This window comes from Glycine soja, chromosome 13 (assembly GCF_004193775.1).
Source record: "Glycine soja cultivar W05 chromosome 13, ASM419377v2, whole genome shotgun sequence".
Taxonomy (NCBI): domain Eukaryota; kingdom Viridiplantae; phylum Streptophyta; class Magnoliopsida; order Fabales; family Fabaceae; genus Glycine; species Glycine soja.
In genome coordinates this window covers 27,447,081-27,465,001 of record NC_041014.1, presented here as the reverse complement: position 1 = coordinate 27,465,001, position 17,921 = coordinate 27,447,081, and positions in this window count along the sequence as shown.

The window sequence follows — 17,921 nt, the reverse complement described above, 5'->3', positions numbered from 1 at the left end:
ATTGACCCAAGTGTGAGTGAGAAAGGAGTACACAAGGGGTTTTTTGTTTGCTTCTCCATTTATATATAGGCACCTAAAAAAACTGAATTAATTAATGACCTCCACATGGAAAATTAAACTACATATTTTATATATGTAATTAATTCCATAAAAAGCTTTAACACTTTCCAGAAACAGTCCTCATTAATTAATTAATTAATTAAAAACAAATTTCTATTTTAAGGATTCTAAAATTATAAATGAAGTAATAATATTTAATATATTATTTTTCAATTATTTCTAAATACTAAGAATGCGTCTAAAAAAAAAAAGAATGTGTCTGAAACCAGTTTTCACGTTAAACAGGAGCTTTATACTTTTCAATACTTAAATATAGAAGCAAGATGAGTGTTGGATTGATGTTAATTATAACTTTAGTTGAACCCAATTGATATCCGTAAACACACTAAAATTTTAACCCTTTAACATAATCAATATTTTTAATTTTTTCTACAGTCCCTATTTTTAATTTATTTTTAGAAATGATATTTGTATAATAATTTATATAAATTGTTTTATTTATATTATATATATTTTTGTAATAATATTTTTTTTAAAAATAAAGTATCCCACAACCTATTTGATAGTCAAAGAATTAAATCTATATCATATACTTTAAAGAGTTCAAATTACTAGTCACTAAGTTGCATCTTGTGAGTGTCAATATATTATTGTTATAAATGATTAATACTAATGACTAATTTTTATTAAAAATTTTATCTTACTTTTACTGAAAATTTCCATTTTTTCATATTTAAAGTCAATTTTATTTAAGAATCAGATTCAATTTTATTAGATTGCATATCATGTTAGTTTTTCTTTTACTTATTAAACCATGCCAAAGTACAGTTATATACTATTCCACACAAAGGGAAGTAAACAGCTCAAAATCATGCGCTTTCTTCCAATTTTTTCTCTTGAAATGATTGAAAAAAAAAACCTCTAGCATTGACCAAAAAGACGGAGTGTCAGGTTTCCAAAACCCTAGGCTAAATCAACGATAATCATAATTTATTACACACAATAAGGGATCCTTAACTCTTACTATCGGGAACTAACCCACAAATTTAATGTCTGACACCGTAGCTTTGGGGTGGGGTGTCACCTTTTTAATCAAGCACTTAATATGAAGGTTTTTTTTTTATTCAGTGTGCCACCATCTACAATGTACCGAAGAAGAAGGAGACACTAAAATTCGTAAACACTGTTCTGAAGCCTCATTAAATACCAAAAACGGGTACAGTGATTTTCAATTTTGCTTCTAAAACTCTTTTTCCTTCTAACCCTTCTGCCAAATTTTTGACGCATTCTCACTAGAAAATGGTCTTTAACCGACATGCACAGTGAAGTAGTTAAATATTTCATTCAAATTGTTCGTCGTATAATGGCAAATATTTAATGGTAACCAGTTTTTTTACAGAGCACGATCTTGGAATTACATAAGACCTGAATCAGACTTTTGTCCTCATTATGCACGGGAACTTATACTAGAATATATATGAATACACTTGGTTGATTAATTAATAAGAGCTAATTAATAAACATCATAATCATTTAGATATAATATAAACGTCAAGTTTAATATAGGGATTTTCTAAATTAACTTTCTTAGTCTTCTAAATTATATCTTGAATTGGAATCCCTCATCATTTTGTCATCGACAAGTATAATGTCATAATCAACATCCGTAATTTGACATGTTATCTATAAGACTATATCAGTTAGAACTGAAAGTCCTAATGTAAAAGGTTTTGTTAAATGGGTGAAAAATTATTAGACGACGATATATACCTTTTTCTGCGTTGTGTGGGTCAAACTCTTGGAACACTCCACATGGAAAAAAAATCTGGACAGTAATGTCGAAATTCTATATTATTATAATTTCTGTTCTCATTGAACTTTGACATATAGCTGGAAAAAAAAAAATGATTTCCGACCTTAAGAGCCAAATAGTAAACTGTGTGCTTTAACATCCATGGGCATTTTCTATCTGTTGACACACTCAAAATAGTCCCACTCGGAGAACGATCCATATGACTATATGAACCGGTATAATCATTAGATGTAAATAATGGTCAGAAATACGCATATGTATTCCCACAAGTCGGCAACTAGGTCTTTCTCGAGTCAATTAATCAATTATAAAAATATTATATATATATATATATATATATATATATATATATATATATATATATATATAACTCAGTCCGAGGTAAAATTCAATTAAGTTAAAATTTTGGTTTGCTATGGTCATATTAGTTTCTTTTAAAGACCTACCTTCACCCACCATTTTTAAAAAAAAATTGCATCCTTCGAGTCAAATTATCCACCAATCCGATCCAACATTCATGACCTATATTATCATAGCCTCTTCACCTCTTATAATTGAGACTAAAGGGTTGTATATAACCTTCAGATGGAGGATCTTTACCGACCCGATATATGACAGGGCCAGGTTCATCACGAAAAGCCATTGTAATAGCTTATTTCCCTAGCCTGCAGCAACACCTCGGATATACTGGGAGAAGATATTCATGTACAATTTTGATAACTGGTCCTTAACCTTGAATATCAAGCAAACGTTCAAACGACTTAAAAAGCCAAAAGAAAAAAAAGACAGATGACACTTTGAATGTTATCTAGTTAGGTCACCTCCAACGTTAAAGAAAACCTATATCGAAACAAAAAATATCAAGTAATAAATTTTATTATAATATCATTGGTATGATATATTGTTTGTTATTAATTGTTTTCATTAACAATATTGTATAATTTCAAGATATGTTTAGTGTCATCAACTTTTTAAGTGTAATTTTATTTATTTCCAAAAAAATAAAATAAAAATGATTTTTGCATCCATTTTAGACTCAAACTTGCCCTTCGATATCCAAAATGGTTATTGAATTTAGTATAGCCATCAACCGTAAGTATATTCTAGTTTAATTTGTAATCTCAAATTTAAATCCTAAATACACATAGCTATTTTAAATATTTAGAATCGGAGTTTTGTTATTCGATCATAATAATCTTATCTTTTTTTAGAAGTTATTTTTTTATTGGGAATGTATATGGTCTATAAAAATAGAAGTTTCAATTTCATGAATAAACATATATGAATATGATAAATCATACGTTTAACTAGATATTCTTTACGTGTTGATTATATTGTATAGAGATAAATTTATTTATTCTATTGAAAGTTGATTTAAACAATTTTATGAATATCAAATAAAGTGTATTTTTTATATAAATTCTAAATAAAAAATTGGATGAAGATTAATTCAAAACTTATATTGCCTTAATCTTTAAATGATTTTAAGTTCTAGTAATTATTATAATATTAAAAAATATTAATGTATTTTAAAAATGAAAATATTAAAAGAAATTCACACTCCATTAAAAATATTAATTTATATAAAAAAAGTATACTAATGTTAAATGCGTACGTTGATACTAGCTACTATTACTTATAAATATTGATGAAAATACTAATATATAAATTTTGCTATTGTTGAAAGTGTTCGTAAAAATTAAAATTATTCAAATCTTTTTTAGATTAATTATATTATGAATACTGCAGTGAATGAATTTGCAATTTTATGAATTAAGATTAAAAATACTTAATAATTATAAAATTTTGTTCAATATTTTATAGTTAATGAAAAATAAAATAAACCAATTATATTAAATTAAACTTATATATAGAGAGAGAGAGTCTACCGCACTTGTAATAGACTAAATAGTTTAAACAATCATACAAGCCGTGATCTTGACTGCATTTGCATTTGCGTCATGATTGTTCGCTGTTTCAAACAGTACTAAAAAAAATACCGAGTTATATCTATAAGCAGAAGAAAAAACATGAAAATTTCAATATTTTTAATAAATAAAAGAAGATAGTGTTCATTAATACTCCTGTGTCTACCGCCATTCATATTTAAATAAAATTATTTAAAATATTCCTTTCGTTTATTGAGAGCATTTAGAAATGGAGTCATCTTTTTAATGTGATTGTTGTTTTTTAGGGTTATGATTGTTGACCCCTTGTTGGTGTTGGAATGGATAGTGCAGTATTAAATTTTCATGTTGGACATAGTTATTAGCTAGATTTATTGTAAGTTATTTTTGTTTTCTGACTGACAATTGGTGTATTAATATGAGAGGATGTATTGGTCATTCACTCGTATAAGATAGACTTTTTAAGCTTACTTGTGACAATAATTATGCTGCAATAAATGGATTAGAATATATCATATTCTTTTTTATTTACTTTCATTGAAAAATAAAATAAAAATGTTTAAAATTTATAAAATTGAATTAAAAAACAGAGACAATATCAGATGTCAGACCCTAAAGTAAAAAATTCTAATAACGTCACATATATAATAAGTGTTTAACTTCAAAATCAAACAGTTTTTTATGCGTAAATCAATCAGTTTGATGACTCGACATTAATATTCCTACATTTACAACTAACAACTTTATCTCAAGAGATTCAGTTTAATGGAAAACTATAATTAATTTGTTCACGAAATGTGTGCTAATGTTTTGCATTCGGGCACAAATATTTTTCTCAAAAGAAAACAAGCATCAACAACATAATGTTGAAATATAATCCATCTGTGAAATAGCTATGCAGAAAAGACCTTGTGCCTTATGGCAAAATCATCAATGTGAAACGAGTATCTCAAATTAAACAATGGCTAAGTGTATCAATTCCATATGTGCCCCTATACAAACATGAACTTGTGTGTGCCAATACATATTATATGTCGAGAGGTTACCAATTGATAATTTTTTATCTATACTTGCATTTTGTAGTATTTTTTGGTACCATTATTTTAATATTTCTTGTGTTTTGAATTTTGTTTATACTCACTTTATTGGTTATGTTTTGAATAAATGTGTTACTTGATTAGGTTTTAGGGTTTTTTTGTGTGATCTTGGGTTGTTTTATATTATTTGTTAGAAATTTATTGAATATAGAAGACAAAAGAAGATCTACGGATTCACTAACCTCGCTTAAGTGACACCAATTTTGGGTTGCATAAGCGAATTTCTTGGAGAAAAAAAATGAAGTTTCTAACCTCGCTTAAGCGAGACTAAGTTGTGGGCTGCTTAAGCGAGCTTTAATGAAGAAGACAACGTTTATAAAAGAGGGCACCTCTAAGACAGAAATTGAAGAGTTATGATCTCTTGTGTTTTTGAGACACCAAGGTTAGAGAACAATTTGTGATGACTTCCATGTTTTACGCTTGTCCTTGGATCAATTCTTCATCAATTCATGTTTTTCCCATGGTTATGAGTAGCTAATTAAATTCATGTTTTGTTGGGGTTTAATGTTATTATATTTACTTTCATGTAATTGCTATACTTTACTATTCAATAAAGTTTTGTTATTGCTCTTCTGTGTAATGCTTCATTTTAGCCTTATCAATCATTTATATGATTCTATAATTTTTCAATTGTTATTGAGAAATTCAATTGACTGTGAACTTAAAAACACAACCAATTTTTTATACCAAAGGATAGTGTAAAGAGAACTGAAAAAAAAAAACTTGAATGAAATAATTTTTTTCTTCAGAATTAATCCAATTTAATCCCCGAACATCTCAATTAAATTACTATTCATCCTCAATTTGTTTAGTTTAAATTACTCACATGATCCCTTAATTTTATTTTTGGTTGCAATTTGATCTTATTTATTAAAAGTTATAAAATGAATCCTTTAAAAATTATTTTTTAGCATGTTGATCCCTTAGAGAAACTAATTATTTTTAATTTTGAGACACAATTTTGAAATTTTTTTGATTGAATAAAAATGTGAATTTATCTCATAAGATTCACTTACATAATAATTATAGAACTTAAGTAATTTTTGGAAGAAAAAAAAACATAAATGAGAAGCAAATTGCATGAAAAACATGTCCCACTAGTAAAAAAAAACTAAAAAACCTTCCAAATAATCTAAAATAATTGCTCATGAGATTCACTTTTTACCTAATTTTTATGTTGTTTATGTTCTTTTTTTATAATTTTTCATATAGATGAATCTAAAAAGATATATTTAATGTCGTGAACCAATAAAAAAATATTCAAAATTATGTTTCAAAATTAAAAATATCAGTTTTTTGGAAAATGATCAATATGTCATGAAATAAGTACTTAAAAAAATATTTTACAACTTTTTAATATAAAAAATTATAATCTAAAATAAAGTTAAAGAATTATGTGAGTAATTTAACCATTTATGTATTGGGATTTTTATCTTCTTTTTTTCACAAGAGATTTTTATGTTATACAAGCATGCATCGGATATGTTATTAGCATATATACATCATAAGAAAAAAGCAGAATGATTAGGAAATTAAGCTAGAAACAGAGAGGGCAAGGGAAAAGATTTGGAATTGACAACATATATAATTCTACCTTTCAGAAATTCGCCATTGATCATATTTTTTTTATCATTGTCTGAGAACAGGTTTTCCCCCACATGCATGTCATTTATTGGTTGTCAGGTTGACAAGAATGTATGGTGGAGAATATGGAATAGCTTGTGCCATCAAACTTAGTATATTCGGTGCAGACCCTATACCATTCCAATGATGTTGGTTGGTTCCTTCATCAATCACAGACCATTTGATCAACCCGGTCCCACCTAAAATAACATATGCTCCACGTAATATTAATCTATGATGACACCAAGATATGATTGTAAAATTAAAATTAAGGGCATGTAATCAAAAGAAGTTATGTACTTATATCTAAACTGTCTCTCTCTAAATTTTATGTATTTATGATAAGCACAAGGGCTTATAATCTACTATTGTTTATTATATTAAAAATATTTTCTAAAAAATTAATTATTAATTATGACTTTTTCATTCTACTAGCTATTATTTTCCTTCCTTTTTACTTAATATTTTAAAGGGAATATTTGTTTTTATTTATCATTGTAATTGCAAAACAAATAATATTTTTTCATATTTTAATTATGTTTTTATAATTAAATATATTTATCTAATTATCATATATTTTATCCAATAATTATAAAATAAAATTATAAATTATTGAAAAATTAAGAAATAAAGAAGTTAAATTAATAAATCATATTCCTTAATTGTATTATTAAATATTATATTTTATTGTATTTTAAATAAATTTTAATTTTTCTTTAAAAAATTAATTTGGAAAAACACACACACATCATGTCTTGGGGGAGGTGGGAGTGGAGGTGGAGGTGGAGGTGGGTGTGGGTGGTGGTGTAATCCAGATAGGTTTTCAACATTCATGTTCAGAGAGTTGAGTCCCTTTCTCAAGTGTGGAGAACTATCTTGTCAAAAATGAGTTCTTTTACACTAGTTTTTTTTTTGTTTTTGTCGAGGATTATGGATATTTTTATGGTTTTGGTACATGTTTTGAAATTCTTTATTATTATGCATGTGTGCCTAAGCCTATAGCTAAGACTATGTCACATCATATGTTTTGATCTTTAATGTTTTTCCAGTCTTAATACGACATATAATGTTTCTTTGTTTAATTTGGTTTATTTTATTGCTTTTTTGGCAAATAGTTTATTTTATTGCTTTAAATGATATGCTATAAAATGATCACTCTTGATATAATTTTAGTTAATTGATTGATCTACAACCACATACTATAGTTAATTAATGAGCCAATGAAATAAATCAAATTTGGGTGATTTGGAGGACTAATCATATATTCCAACTCAATGGTGCATTATACTTTGTGAAAGCATGGTGTTGTTCTGTTTTTTTATCAAGTCATTCACAGTGGAAAACATAAGGCAAAAAGAAAGTCACATTAGTCATTTAACATATTTTCATTATTTTGCATTTTTTTGTACTTTTTTATTCAACTAAATTAACAGAGATTTTTCATTTTTTTTCTTTTACTTTCTTTTAATACAAAAATAATATTTTTATTTTATTTTTTGGGAAACATAATGCGTAATATTTTTATTTTATTTTATTACCAAACAGAGTATTAAGTTACATTTCCCATTTTAGTTATTATTTCTTGGGTTAAATATGATTTTAAGCTTTTCAATATTAACCCACATATTAGTTTTAATCCTCCAAAAATAATTTTATTACATTTGGTATCCAAAATTTTTAAAACTATCTTTTTAAGTAATTTATTTAATTCCGATTATTTTTCAGTTAAAAGTTTACCGTAGTAGGCTAGTAGCTATTTCAACATTAGCATTTTTTACGCACTAGCATTTAGTGTGCCAATGCAAGAATAAAAAAATAATCATATTACTACATGGTCATTATTTTCAAATCAGTACATACAATTAAACTGATAAATTACCTATGTCAAGGGCGGACCGAGACTGCAGGGGAGGTCAATCACAAAAAATAAAAAATAAAAAAAAATCTAACAATTATATATTATTAATTTTTATATAAAATATTTATAATGTGATGTTTCAATAGGTTAAATTTCGTCTATCAAAACACATAAAGATTTTCTTATATGTCACGGAAATAATTAATAATTAATAATTTTTCAACATTTTTTTTCAATATATACTAACAAACATTTGATAAAAAAAATTTATCTTCCATCTTATTACAAAATATTGTCTTGTTAGTAAAATATTAAATATAAATAATGAAAAATTAAAATTAAAAAAAAAATCTTTCTTTTATGTGATGTGGTGTCCTTCAATCTTAGTCAATGTTGCCAATGAACTTGTGACTGCAACAAATGTTATTGTACATTTTCATAATTTAAAAATTGTAACAATCTTCACTCAATATAGTGAAACTTGTTTATATAAGATTTTTTTTATCAAGTCTTATTTATATAAGATTTGAAAAATAAAAATTCCTTCAATCGCAAAAAAAAATAGAGTTTAACAATTAGATATTAATTATATAATAACTAAAATTTAATTAAATATAATATTTATATGCAAGTTTCTTAAAAAAGATAACATTACCATTAATTTTATCATTTAAAAAAAGTTAAGCGATAAAAATTGATTATGTAATAACTAAGTTTGATAAAATATATTGAGATAGGATTTCTTAAAAAAACTAGTGTTGATTTTATAATTTAAAAAATAACGTTAAGAGATAGAAACTAATTACATAATAATTTATTTATTTTTTAAAAATATAATATTTAATTTTTAAATTAGATTTATTTACATCAAGTAAGTCTAAGTCAGTTAATTGAATAAGGTACATGTGTGTTTGTAAACCTCTTATTACTATGTTAAATTCCTATGGATAAAAAGATAATTTTTTTTACTTAATAAAAAATCAGTTTCTTTAAAATAAATATAATATTAATCTTTTTTTTTTAAATTGTAAAAAATTCAGGGGGCACCAACGTCCCTTCCTTCCTTCATGGGTGTCAAGTAAATTTTTTAAAATTTTGGACATCAAATAAAATAGGCGAAGAACTACAACCAATATAAGTCAATATTTAAAAGATCAAAATTATATTTAAACTTTATTTCTTTGAATTAGATATGAAGGGATACCGGGAGGAAATCTCAACATCTTTTCCATAAAAAAACTTGTTAGTTGTTTTTAAAATTATTGCATATAGATAACATGTCTAATTTTACACTTAATCAATCTTCATACATAATTTATTCCGATCCTATTTTTTTCATTTTAATTTTTAATCTCTAAATAATTTTTTTAGTGTTTTTGTTCCTTTCTTTTTTTTAATAGTTTTAGTTTCTGTTATCAAATAATATTATTAATTGATAACATACCAATCACATTCACAGTATAATGGTTAATCTTATCATGGATGGAGTGTCACATATTTTTTTTGGTAAATTGTGATTTTAATTCCTAATAAATTATTCTGACATCATAATCAGGTCTAAAAATACGAAGGATTAAAGATATTTTATAAAAAAATTATATTTAATTGTTTTATCATACTTTTTAATGATGTGACAAGTCACATGATTATTATGTTATTAATTAATGTTGTTAGTTGATAGGAGAGACTTCTTGTAAAAATGATGTTTAAGGTGCAATATTTCTAGTGAAACATGAAAATCTATAGTAAATTGGTTTTACTTTCTTGAGAAGGTGCCATAAAGAAATATACACGTCTAGCCAATATAATGTATTTATTTTTTGCTGCGTAAGATAACCTCTAGCCAATAGTCAAATTAATTGGTTTGGCTTAATGGACTAAACGAGCCAGATTAAACTAACAAATATGTGATCTATAGGAACTTTTAGCTAGTTTGGTGTGACCAGCTTTTCACACCTTAAACTGCTTGGTCGAGCTAGATCGACCGAATGTCCCATTTCATCATCTTCCTAAAAAATAACAAAGAAATCTATTTAAGAAGCTCACATTTACCAATATTGCTCTTCCATACTTATCTACTAATCATACCCAACTATATTGATCCAATTTATTTTATTTTCTTATTTATTATCTTGTAAATGTTTATGAGAAAATTAAATTACCTAAACATAACTATATCTGCATGTATTTACAAATTCCATGAAGAAATAATGACGTAAATATAAAAGGGGATTTAGATTTTGCAGTACACAAACGTAACGCAGCCGTTGTCAGCGAAAGCATTTATGTGCATGCGTTCTCTCACCCACGTTTCTCGTGGGGTTGACAAATTAAAACGAATTGAAATGAGGAAAAAGGGTTTGATTTTCAAGTAGCATATACCACATAAATAAAACTAAAGAATAAAAGAATGGAATGTACACGGAATCGTAGTATGGTCATCCGACCCCAATGCTCTCCCATAAATGTGATTATTTGTACAAATTCAAATCAAACCCACCTAAAAAAATGAGAGAAAAAGATCACCCATGCCTTTTTGATGCTCAATATGAGCAACCAAACCACATGACCCAAACATCCATCCCTCTCTCTTTAATTGGCAAAATTTCACTATGAAACGTCTCCTCTTACCAAGTGAATGCTCTTTTCATACTTTGATAGAGTTTTTGGTGATCACCATCATGTACCTTTTCCTATAGCCTAAGAATGGAATTACCTTTTACAAGTGATGGTCATTGCGTTCCTTGAAAGTTGATCGTAGCAAACGTACTTCAAAAAGGTCTTTACCCTCTCTTATTAGGATTCATTCTTGAGAGTTTTTGCCTTTTCCTATGCCTATGTAAATACGTCACCGGTTTCGTGCCTCTATAAGTAACGCTCCATCAATTTCAAATGCTCCCAACCATCGTCACTTACTATGTTATGTTCAATAAGCAAATTGTTATGACATTACCACGAAAATATAGGAAAGTTTGTTAAAACTTATTTTTTTAAAAAAAAATACTTATTTTTATAAAATAAACAATTTAATATTTTATAATATATTTGTTTAACATGCTTCTATTTTAAAAAAATAATTTTCTATTTATTTTGAGAAACAAATGTTATATGATTCTTATATAAATACTTTTTTTTAAAAAAAGAATACGTATTTTAAAATCACTTATTTTAATTTTAAAAAAACTGGTTCGTAATCTATCTTTATGCCTAAACTCAAGATTATATGGTGATTGAATCGAAATAGTCTAAACCCCAATTTTCCAAATCATCTATTAATTAGTTCGAATCCATCTTCATTCCTCTATAATTACCTACTGAAAACACTTCCAACATTGTGTTAAAATATAGAAGTTTTTAAATAGAATATTGAAGATAAAAGTCTTAAATCATCATTTTAAATAAATAAATGTTATCTTATAAAAATATTATTGAACAGTGATATATATTTTAAAATATTTTATCTTTCATAAATAATACTCAAAATTATTTAATTCATATTGTATATAATAAAATATTTTAAAATCACGTTTAATTTTTTTATTAATTAAAATGAATTTGATATATTTAAAATTAAAAATTGTAAACGTGTTCATGAATCAAAAGAGCATTATAAAACTGAGTAAATAATATAGTTAAATATATTTTTTAATATATATTGGCATTTTTAAATTTATTTAAATAAATAATTTTTCTTATAATTCTTGAACCATAATACGGATGTTTTTAAACATTTTATATTTAAAAATTAATTTAGTTAATATTATATGCAATAAAACTTTGTAAATCATCTTTGAAATTATTTTTTATTAATTAAAATATTTTTTACTGTCCCTAGAATTAAAAATTTTAAATATACATTTCAATACATTTATATATTTTTGTTATCATTAAAATGACGTTATGTTAATTAAATTAAAGTGCAATTTTACAAGTTGAAAATGTTAAAAGACATGTATTTATTATATTAAAATAAAAATTATTTAGTTCTTAACTTAAAAAAAATTAAAATAGATTAATAAAATATATTTAATTAATATTTTCTATCTGTAAGACTCTTCAAAAAAAATTCTAAAAAATAATCTATTTTAATTTTTTTAATTCATTTAATTTTTATTTAAAATAACAATCAATTTCACAATTTAATTAATGTCTAAAACGTAATTTGGATGTACCAAAGTACGTAATATTCTAATCTTTCCCGATCTAATTTTTTCTCTGTACAATTAATTAATCATGTATTCGTAATATTAATATTTCTTTTTTATGAGTGCATGAAAATGGAAAACGAAAAAAAGCTATGATTGGGGGACAAGTAAATCTAGTACATGGTATTTTTAAAATGGTCCATATATCTTAGTAGAATACGTGCCTTTGGCCGACAAAATGTTTTTTTTTTCCTCATAAACTATATGGTGCTCAAAGCATGCTACTCAAAATTTTCAAAAATGAAAAATTCTACATGAAATATTAAATTGTACCGACAGTATGTATGAACAGTAAACTCAGAAGTAGCACATTTGGTGACCAATGTAGCTTATGCTAGCCAAAACAGGTTATACAAGTTTTACTCTACGTCAAATATCATATACTAAAATATCTTTAAATTTCACAATATTTTTTTATATATCAACCACAGGAAATGTTATTAATATTTAAATAATTATGAGAATACTAAGCATATTTAAACTATTAGAAAGAGGAAGTCTAAAATATGTCTATAGCTTACAAGCTTGTTTCAAATACTGTAAAAGACATAAACACCGGTCCAAAAAAGAAGAATAGCTCCCTTTAGCTTTTATAATATAATTATGTCGCGGCATATGACTAATTGCACCATAAAAAGGATATATGATTTGGTAAATTTGAGATTTAAGAACAATATACCCCACATCCAACCACCACCTATATCACTTCAAACGTAATTTCGAGATTTTAGTTTCTATATTTATATATATAATCATTGACTCTAAAAGGTTCTTGCAAGTCTTCCATGCACATCTACATGTAAGAAAATAAATTTTGCACAAAAAAAGATAAAAAATAAATTAATTAAACGTCCTAATATTTGTCCTTTTTAAAACTGCGTTGATAGTTGGTTAGGCCTATGCGCACAAAAAGTTGTATAATTTCATAGTCACGACATTCACTATATACTGCTGATGATAATATTAGAAGGAGTTGTCTATTCTAGGTTTTGGATGTTAGGACGAAGATATTTCCTTCTCTTTAGGGGAATTATACTGTAAAGGGTCCCAAGACCCAATGGCGTTGTGTGAAAAGTCCCAATTGATGATGTATGTCACTACAATACATATGGATATACATGGCTGAAAAGAAATATAAACCAATAATGATAGTGAACTATCATGCACTACAACTGCATATGTAGCCCTTTTGATATGATCGATTCATAAGAGAAAGTAGAACAATTTAATGATTATTTTGTGAGAATTTTGGACCTCAAGATTTTGCTATCAAATTTGTCATTCCATGTATATCATACCCACCCATCAATAATTTTTATATGCTTACACTCTTATAAAGAGTATTTTTTTTTTCTTTTCATTTCTTTGGAGTATTATGATTGCAATTTCATATCATAGACACTATGTTATCATATAAATGAAACTCTATTTTCAAAACTTGGCTCCTTCTCAAGATCTCTTGTGAGACCCACCATATATTCAATGCACAAGTGGAAACAAGCTGGTGGTTTAAGATGAGTTGCCATACGATTTGTTATCTCAACTTCCAACCATATATATATATATATATATATATATATATATATATATATATATATATATATATATATATATATGCAAAAAGATATGACTTATTATAATAAATTAGAACTATAAATATGTCATATATCCATACATGAAATATAAATTTGGTAAGGTACTCATATGGTTTAATGCTTCATATTTGGGTTAAATATGTTTTTATTTCTAAATCTTTTGCAAAATTCACTTTTAGTTTGAACAAATTTCTTAATATATATTTTTGGTCTTTATATTTTTTCTATTAATAGTTTTAATATTTACTATCAAGTAACAAATAGTAATCACATGACTTATCACACCATCAACTAATTTGATATGACAATCAATATAAATTCTTTTGGTAAATTATATTTTTAATCCTTTATAAACTAATCTATTGTCATAAATTAATCTAAAAAGATGAGATTAAAAATATAGTTTAACAAAAAAAATTACATGTGATTATCACATTAAATTTATTAATGAGGTGACAAATCATGTGTTTGACATGTCATCAGTTAATATTGCTATGGATATAAGTAAATGACAAAGAATATATTATAAATATACAAGTGTTTTGTGAATTAATTTTTTTTTTATCAAAGTCTAGTTTTATTTGTTCTGTAATTTGGTGATTCTATGGTGAATTGGTAATGAAATTGGATGACAAATATCTATTATGTATCAAGGAAGTTGTGTGTTTCAATATTATTTTTTAAATAGTATTTCTACATTAGTGGTAATTATATTATTGATCTAGAAAATTCACTTTTTATTGGCTGACAACAATTGCTCTTAAAAGTGTTTTTTTTACTAGTGCGATGACTAGTGCATGAGTGGAGATCTATCATTTCATGAGTGTTTTGCACCCATAAGCAACTTCAATGAACTGATTTTCTTTTCTTTTCTAAATTCTATTTACAGGAGCTCTATTTTTCACTAAATTGTAAAAGATAAAGGGTAACATAGCATTAACTTAAATAGTGTACAAATGGACTCTTTGGTGTAGGTACTTTCTTACATTTTCACTTTTGGGATTTCAGCTAAAGGAGAAATTTCAGATATGGGCCTATATCTTTTCCGTATCTTTCATTTTTCCAAATCCCATTTTCAATTAACCTTCTTAAAATCAATCTAAGATGTATAAAAAAAAATGAAATCAATTCAACGGGATTTTGTATTATTGATACGGTTTGAGAGCACCAACAACCATAGATATAAAAAGCAAAAAGAGATGTGGTTTTAAAGAACTGCGACACCTAGAAAGCATAATTCACTGAAATGACAATAATGGACCCCCAGATAAGACCAAGCATAGACAGGAATGGTCAGGATAAATAGCAGAAGCCACCATTGACAAGCTTGGAATCTACATTCGTAATACCAAAATGAGTCTCTTTAAATTTAAGCTTTATTTTTTCCCCCTAAATTCAATTCCCATTTCATTTTTCTATTTCAATTAGACAGTACTACACTCGGCCCTTTAAACTTATGATGTTGTATTGTACAAACTTAATCCTTATTTGTATTTATATGATTAATATATATGTAGGGGCCGGGGTTAATGCATGTGTTGCAGAGATGCAATATAATGTATTTACCAAAAAATAGAGATGCAATATAAAACTATTAATATGACTATAAAACTTAACAATTCAAACTTTTGAAATAATTGAATTGTAACATAATATCAGAATTTTTATTGTAAATAATTTAAAGCTGGGTCGATCTTTAGTGCCTTTATTCTTCTATTAGAAAAGTTAACTTTTAAGTACGAAAAACAGATAAATTTGTACATGTATCTTCACTTAGCTATTTAATATTGCTACTAGTGCATTTCACCGACCTAACAACCGAATAACAGCTATTCAATAGCTTGAATATACGGCCCACTAAATATGTCATGTGAGTTATACGTATGCTTCTGAATCTACATGCATAGGAACTATTATTATTTTTTAATTATTTATTGTTATTCTTTTCATTTATAGATGAGGGGTACGAATTTGAGTGGAAAGCAACTGTAATTGGTTCAATGTAACCATACATATTGATTGTGTAAAAGGATTGACTTTCTCTATCAGAGACATTACATATACACAATCACGGAGACACATTCTGAAGAGGCATGCATGTATATATATGTACCAAAGAAAAAAAATGAGAAATTAAAAACCCGAATTTTTAACATTGGTCCCCTCATATGAAGCAGTGAGATGAAAGAAAGAAGTGTGTGACAAACACAATAGTCCAAATTGAAGAAAAGGGGGACTTCTTTTAATTACCATGAAGCCACAAATGAAAAAATAACTGCTCGAGAAAAGTACCTGTGGAAACATTATGTAATAGGAAATAAAGGGTACCAAAGAGAACAAAAGCAAAGCAGAAAGAGAAACATGAATATTGCTGGCTGACTGTGTGAAATAGAAAGAGAGAGAGAGAGAGAGTATGTGTTATGATCAACAACATCCACCTGCCACGTTGTCCCTTACTGAAGCGATTTAGAAGCTTTAAAGCAATAATTGGTGTGATGATGGCAATAAGGATCAAAACAAAGAAGAAAAACAGATTTGTATTTGTTCGGATATGATTTTAGTTAGAAAGAGTGTGTGAGAGAGAATGTGTTGGGGGAATTATGTAAGAATAAAAGAGAGTTCAGTATTTGCTTGGAAGGACAAAATTTGCCTTGTTTTATATTATTGTTTATTTTAAAAATAATGCTCCAAGTCCAAGCAGGGTAGAATTTATTGAGTTTAAGATTGATGAGAAGCTAGATTCCCGGAGGTCATGTGTCTGAGAGAAAGAGTAACAAATTAAGAAACTAAAATGTCCTCGTATTAATTAATAATCATTAACATAATATCCGGTGTACAGTTCTATACCTTAAAGAATAAAAAATAGCCTAAAAATTTAAACCATTATTAATTATTAATATATGACAACAGTCAATATCTTTTAAATGATCAGATCAGGGATTGAACTGATTGAGAGATCAACATAATTCTCACAATATTCAATGATTCAATGGTGATTGAATAGAGTCAAATATAGGCAATAGTTTAATATTCATTTTTAATATTATATATTTCATAATGTTGCAAGAAAAAAATTTATTTTAAAATAGTTGTTAATTTAGTTTTTTAATATAACATTAATTTAGTGTTTCTATTTGTATTCCTTATAATATTAGTGATATAAACATAAAAAATTAAAAATAAATTAATAATAATAAAGTTAATTTTGTATTCTTTTTTATTCATTTATTAATTTTGATGATATATGTAAAATAATATAGGATGATAATTATAATGAGACGGAGAGAGTAATATTTCAACAGAAATTACTATAAAATTAATAAGAAAATTAAATAAAGTGAAATTTTAAATTAATATAAAAGGATCATGTTATATATATATATATATATATATATATATATATATATATATATATATATATATATATATGTGTGTGTGTGTGTGTTTTAAGAAGTAATTAAGGCTTCATAATAAATGGTTAAATAATGGCCATGTATATTACATTTCATATATGGAAATTTGTTTATTTTAAGAAATTTTTAGAAAAAATAAAATAAAATAAAAAAGAAAGCAAAAAAATTTTATTTTTGAAAAAAAATAACTAGTTCAAACTGATTGATTTTCGTACTAATTTTAATCGGTTCTTGGCCAATTATTTTTAGTTTTTTTAAGACCACATATATTCTATATAGAAAGCAATTTAATTTTCTTGGGTGAAAAATTTTCTTTTTAAATGTTTAATATAACTAGATATTTAAACTCA